This window comes from Chenopodium quinoa, unplaced genomic scaffold, assembly GCF_001683475.1.
Source record: "Chenopodium quinoa cultivar QQ74 unplaced genomic scaffold, ASM168347v1, whole genome shotgun sequence".
NCBI classification, from domain to species: Eukaryota; Viridiplantae; Streptophyta; class Magnoliopsida; order Caryophyllales; family Amaranthaceae; genus Chenopodium; species Chenopodium quinoa.
Window position 1 is genome coordinate 1 of NW_018743152.1, and position 7,540 is coordinate 7,540.

At 39.9% G+C, this 7,540-nt stretch overlaps 1 pseudogene; it reads right to left on the reverse strand.

Moving 5' to 3' along the window:
* Positions 1-6: 6 nt before the first annotated feature.
* LOC110732165 lies at positions 7-2,785 on the reverse strand (annotated as a pseudogene).
* Between the last annotated feature and the right edge of the window lie 4,755 nt (positions 2,786-7,540).

A 7,540-nucleotide genomic window follows, 5' to 3' on the forward strand; every position in this document is an offset into this window, starting at 1 on the left:
TTTTCAGAAATCATCTTGATCAGTCTTGGTTTTTAAATGCCATTGGTTGTGCCAACCCATGAATCAAGGTTGTATATGTTACATCATCCATAAGAACTCCCTGTTGTGCCATAGTATCAGTCACCGTAAATGCTTCACCCATCTTTCCATCCTTGCACAAACCACTAGTAAGAGCATTATATGTAACGTTATCAGGAATGATTCCATCATGAATCATTTTCTCCAAAAGCTTAGCTGCCTTTTCGGCATCACCCATTTTAGAGTACCCATCTATCATAATTGTATAGGTGATTTTATTTGGAATTATGCCATTCATGCACATCTCTTGCAAGATAGCCTCCACCTTATCCATCTGACCAAGCTTACAGTAACCACCCATTAAGGCAGTAAAGCAGTAAACATCAGGATTCAGACCTTCCTTGCTCATTTCTTCAAGAAGGTTCCTAGCTTGGTCAACACTACCAATGTTGACCAGTCCATCTATAAGACAGGAATATGTGACAGAAGTTGGCGCAATGCCTTTGCCTTTCATGTCATCACGAAGTTGAAAAGCGTTGACCATATTGTTTGCTCTACAATATGCAGAAATAAGTGAATTATAAACAACCGAGTTTAGCTCTAATTTCTGAGCAAGCAGCTTATCGAAAAGTCTAAATGCCTCTTCAATCTTTCCAGCCTTGCCATACCCATTGATCATAACAGCATATGTATGAACATTTGCAACCATACCACTTGTTTTGCACTCCTCCCAGAGCTTCATAGCTTCAATAATTTTATTGGCATTACACAGTCCATGCAGTAGAATGTTGTACACATGAATATCTGGTTGTATACCACGCTTTTCCATCTCATTTCTCAAATTAAAAGCTTCCTCCAATTTTCCATTTTTACAACAGCCTGAGATGAGGGTATTGTATGTGATTCTATCCAATTTAAAACCCCTTTTAATCATTTCCTTGAGAAGCCTAGCAGACTCATGCATGATACCAGCTTCACAAAGTCCATGAATTAAAGCGTTTGAAGTCACTATATTTGGTGTAAACCCTTTCTCCACAAGTCTAAACCAGAATTTAACAGCGTGTGCATGTTTACCCTCTTTACAGTTTCTAACCATAATTGTAGTAAGCAGGCCATCACTAGGCCTTAAGTTTCTCGATAGCATCTCTTCAATGATACACAAAACAGAATCCAATGTGCCATTCATACCAATACAGCAGATGACAGAATTAAAGGCCCCTAACTGTACTGATAACCCTCTATACAACATCTCCTGCAATAGAGATTGAGCCTGCTCTGCCATATTACACTGACAAAAGCCATGAAGAAGTGAATTAAAGGTTGATGAATTTGGACTAATCCCCCTTGACAACATAGAATCTTTTAAACTCAATGCCTCCCCAACTTTTCCTACTCTACAATACCCATTAATCAATGAGTTATAAACAATTTCATTAGCAACCAAACCCTTCTCTGGCATTTCCTGTAGTAAGTGATTCGCTTCGTCAAACTTCCCAAACTTAACTAAACCATTAATAAGACCTCCATAAGTTACAACGTCAGGCATCATACCATTCCTTACCATCCTCTCTTTAAATCGAAATGCCTCATCTAAACCATCACACCTACAAAGTCCATGAATAACATTGTTGTAAGTCGCAACATTAGGTGAAATCCCTACTTCCTCCATCTCCATAAACAGCTCAATCCCATCCTTAACCCTCCCACCTTTGAAATACGAATTAATAGCCGTGCTAAACAGATAAACATCAGGCACAACTCCTCTCCGCATAATCTCAAACGCCTCGTAACTTCTTTGAACCTCGCCAGCCATAACCAGCGAGCTCAAAAGGAAATTACACGTCTTCAAAGACGGAAAAGCTCCCCTCCCAGCCATCACCTTAAAAACCTCGAAAGCTAACCCATAACCGGCATTCTTAATCTGAGTGCAATAAACATGAACCAACAAATCAAACGTTCGATTCCCAACCGACTTCTCAAACCCGCCATTCAAATCAACCAATGCAACAGCAATCTCAATATGTCTATCACTATACTTCTCAAAAACAGTAGGAGCTTTCCCATCAATCAAACGAATCAACAACAACCTAGCAGAATCACTAAAATTCGACCCAACAAGCAAACGAATCAATTCGCAATAGGATTTAACACTAAAAGAATACCTGCATGAATCAATCCCATAATAAAAGAATTGCAACACTGTTTTCGGATGAACCAATGACTTAATTTCAGTAAAAAACACGATCAAATTGAGAAGGGGATACAAGTTAGAATTTCTTTACATTTAGAAGATTCCAGAGATGGGTTTGACAAAACAGAAGAAACCCACTTGACAAAACTCTCATCAAGTTTCTGGGGTTGATCTTGAGGCGGTGAAAATGGCGGAGAAACTGAGCGAAGTGGTCGGCGAAAGGAGGAGAAGAAGAAGGTGGGTTTAATGGTGGAAAGTCTTTTCAAATCCATAAGAGAACGCATTTGAAGAACAAAGATTGGATGATTCAACTGAATAAATGCAACAGAAATGAGTATTTGTTTGCATTAGATTAAATTCATATTGAAAATTTCGTGTTTATATAAATTAATTTGAGCTTGAAAGTTGATCTTTGGAAGAATGGAGATTTAATAAGGCCACGACTAATATGTTTTAGAGGTGAAGAAGAGGAACACGAAGGAGGAGGAGAGAGAATGTTGTAGGTTTTGGGGAAGATTTCCGGGTTATAGTTACAAATCAATTACATGATCATGAAGGTGAGTGTTGGGGGAGTAAGCCCAACGCAAAGCCCACCTCTCTTGGGGTGCCCATATATTTATGAGCACGGGTATTGATACGGATACGAGAAAATATCAATATAAAAATAGGGGATATGAATGCAGAATGTTAAAATTCATATATACGTGACGTACACTTGGAATATTGTGATTTTCTCTTTTTTGGTTTTTTGATTTTAAAAATCAATTATATATGTCAAACTAGGTTAAGTCTCGTGCCATGCACGATTATAATTAACTTTGCAACAAAAATTATAAAGAATGATTTTTTCTTTATTTTGTGAGGGGAATAAAGAATGGTTGTTAATTTAACAATAATTTATCAAAAAAAAAATATTTGAGACAAAATAACTTGAATTTTAATTTATACCAAATGCGTAAAGGTTATTATTTGAATTATTTTATAAAAAAAAATATTTAGTAATAGAAATTTAGAAGCTATTAGATTTTATATAAGAAAATGAAATTATAAGCTTAGGTTAGTACCCGTATATGTCTGGAAAAAAAAAGGTTAGGGCCTTTTCTCATTGACTGATCTCAGCTGAACTGAAATAAACTAAACTGAAATGAAATGAATGTTTTATAAGAGAAGGAAATTAGGAACTGAACTGAACTGAATTGGATTGAATATCAATGTATGAGAACAGACCCTTAGTACCCGTATACGAACTCATATACATTCGTCCTTATATTTTTGTTGACACACTTTGACCGGCATTAAATGAAAATTTAGTTGATTTTATATTACTTTAGGATAATTAGTATTCCGTAATCAACTTTTAAAAGATATATTTATAGTGAGTAGTAGCAGTTTTTATTTTAATTTTATTGCATAAAATGTGTAGAGTAATTAGATTGAAGTTTTCAATATATGGTTAGTTAAAATATTTTACTCTATTCATGTGTCATCATTTACTTAATTTATTTATTATATACATATATATATATATATGTATGTATGTATATATATATATATATATATATATATATATATATAAATCATAATTTTCAATAATCTCTAATAAAATATGTTGATAATTAAAGTTGTGTCTCGGCAAATGTGCAAATCCAATTCTAGTGTATAAAAAACGGAGGGAGTATAATATAATAAAATAATTTTGTTAAGTTGTTTGTATAGACGTTGTGTATAATTTTAAGATTCATACAAATTACGCGACCAAAATGATTTTTCTATTTTTAATGAAAATAAATTTTATTGTCAAATGATTAATGTTGGAGCTTGGACGAAAAAATTGATACTCCTTAATATTATAATAATATTGGACAATGATAATATTCAATACCTTATTTTTAATCTATGTTTGTATATTTGTAACTAAAAGATTAATAGTATATAGAATATATGTTAAAAAAATACTACGTATATTAATTGAGTATGATTGGATTAGATACGTTGTCAAAATAGAAATAAGTATTATTGTAACTTATAAAATGGAAGTCATTAAAATTTTGGCAAAAAAATAAAAAAAAATAAAAAGGAAAGTGCAAAAAGGAGGGAAAATTATTAATGACATTGTGAACAAGTGATTAGGGGATTTTTCCCCACCAATCACCATCTGACAAGTGGACCAATCATGTTCCGCCATGTGTCCGTCACATGGGCCAATAGGAGCCTGCCACGTGTCAAGCAATGATCCGTCCACCATGGACCAATTACGACACGACACGTGTCCTTCCCATGACACCTGGGATAACCGGTCACCTAGGCCCAACTTCCGAGGGAAGCCCAATCAGCCCAAGGTTAACCTAAACCTAGACTGACACGTTTCCCGAGGTTATAAATACCTCCCTTAATCCTCATTAAGGGAGATAACACGCTAAAAAGCAGATTACACACATTAAACACTCTCACCTAGAGAGACCCAATCACTTTTGATTAGGGGATTTTGCTCCCACCAATCGGAATGCGCCACGTGGGCCAATCAGGTCCTGCCAAGTGTCCCCCAGTTGGAACTGTCAGGGCTTGCCACGTGGCACGCGCTTATTCGTCCACCTTGGACCTGTTATGTCATGACATGTGGCATACTCCATGCCTAATGGAGAAACCGGCCACCCAGGCCCAACTTCCGAGGGAAGCCCAATCAGCCCTAGGTTAACCTAAACCTAGGATGGGCACGTTTTCCCAAGGTTATAAATACCTCCCTTAATCCTCATTAAGGGGGATTACGAAAAAAACACATTAATTACACACAGTAATAACCGGCTGATCTCGCTAACAAAGCAGATTACCTACATTAAACACTCTCACCTAGAGAGACCCAATCACTTTAATTTTCCGCATTAATTACTCTTTAATCAAGTACTAACTTGACCGTTGGAGGCGGAGCTCCCAGGAGTCTCCGTTATTTTGCAGGTACAGGCGTCCGGTTCCAGTCTCGGAATTGTAACTCTCCCGCAGGACATCAGAAAACCCCGAAACAACTTTAATTTCCGCATTAATTACTCCTTAATCAAGTACTAACTTGACCGTCGGAGGCGGATCTCCAACCATCCGGAGCTTCCGTTTGTTAGGTACAGGCGTCCGGTTCCAGTCTCGGAATTGTAACTCTCCCGCAGGACATCAGAAAACCCGAAACATTTGGCGCCGTCTGTGGGGAGAGTACTTCTGAGATGGCATCCACGTCTGTACCGACTCCTGAAGAGAGGCGTCCCCTAGACGACCCTCAAGTTCAGTCGGACCACGATACTGAGAATGAATTTGAAGTTGAAGCTCACACAGCTTCAGACGGGACCCTAAGGGCCCGACGTACCCGTCATACCGAAAGGAGGGAACGGGAACATCTTCAAACTGGAAGCGAGCCAGCAGGCGCACCGCCTGTTCGGCAGCAGCCGACTGATGGGTCTGCTCCCATCACAAGGAACGAACTCATGACCTTCATGAGGGACTTCAAGGGAGAAATTCAAGAGTTGATCAACAAGAAGCCGCCTGCTCTGGACAAGGAGCAGTCGGCTAAAGAAACCCTCCACTTCACAGAAGAGGAAGCCAGTTCAAGGGCGAGAGGCGACTCCTCATCCTAAATCTAGGAAGCGGGAGCCGACTGCCCTTGATTTCACAAAATACCGTTTTCCTACTCCAGGAACTAGGAAACCTGTTCGTCATATTCAGGCTGACGGGTCGAGGAAAACATACACAGACGCTCGGCTACTGCTAGAGCAGAAGAAGAGTGACCGATTGTCAGAGTCGGCCTCTACTTCAAACTTCCAAGACAGTCTGCGAAATACCTCGATGAGGCATACTCAGTCGTATCATGAGAGTCAGTCAGGCGGCACCTCCCGTCAGTCTGGCTATCATAGCGACCAGGCGGTACCAAACTTACCGTTTGTACCGCAACAACATTATTTTTTACAGCCACCTCCGTTTGGTGGACATGCAGCAAAAAAATGTCCAACCTATGGACTGGCAGCTACGGTTGCTTAGACTTGGTGAACAGCCGTCGACCTTCTCCAAGGAAATTACTGAAGCCGCTCAGTCGGCCAAAGTGAAAAATGTATTAGTAGGCGCCTATGACGGCACTACTAACCCAGAAGACCATCTGATGGCATTCACCAACCTGATGTACCTTCAAGGATTGGATGATCCCACTTGGTGCAAGTGTTTTCCAGCGACTCTCAAAGGAATCGCACAACAATGGTTCGGCAACCTGCCGACTGGTTGTGTAAATAACTTCAAGACGCTTGCTTACTTATTCACCTCCAACTTCGCCATGAACATCCCTACGAAGAAGACGACCCTTGATTTAGGAACAATTCAGCAGGGCGAGAAAGAGGGGCTTTGTTCTTACATCAGGCGGTTTAACCTGATGAGAATACAGATTCAAGGGTTACCGGATGAAGTAGCCTATACTGACTTTTTCAGAGGTCTCAAAGACGGGTCGACCTTCAAATTTGATTTGGTCCGAAAGAGGGTGGCGACTCTTCAAGAGGCCTTGATTGAAGCGGAAGCCTATATACAGGCGACTGATCTTTGTAGTACGGTAAAACAATCAGACGGGAAAAGGTCCGACAAAAGAGAAGGACGACAGAAACAGTCGTCAAACAAAGACGAGAAGAGAAAAGAGGTCTGGGCGACTGATTCCTCTAAACAGCCGGCCCAGAAAAAGAAAAAAGAATTCAAACCATACTCCCCAAAGTATGCGTATAAAAAGGATAGCCAGTTTATCCTAAAGGAAATCAAGGGACGGATCTCAATTGAGAAGCCGGTCCCCATGAAGGGTTCTGCAAACAACCGGAACCAAGAAAAATTCTGTGCTTATCATGAAGATGTTGGTCATCACACCAATGAATGCATCAGTCTCATGCGGTATCTGGACCGCCTGGCTGAGCAAGGGGATCTTGACACTTATGTCAAGAAATCTACGGGGAACACTTCCTCAAAAAAGCAGTCGGCCAAAAAGAATCGAAAGGCCGACAGCTCCGATACAGATGATGCAGTCGTCTACACCATTGCAGGCGGCTTCTCAGGAGGCGGCCCCACTATTAGGGGCAACAAAGACAATATCAGACGGTTAGATGTAAATTCCGTTCACCAAGAACGACCCTCCAAATATTCATTTCCTGAGATTGTCATCACTGAAGAAGATCTAGGAGGGGTAAGAGGGCCGCATGACGACCCTATCGTTATTGAATGTAAAGTGGCCAACCAGAGAGTTGGCCGAATCCTCATAGATACCGGAAGCTCCTCAGATCTCATCAGTAGCAAATGTCTGTCGAAACTAAAATATCAGACTGATTG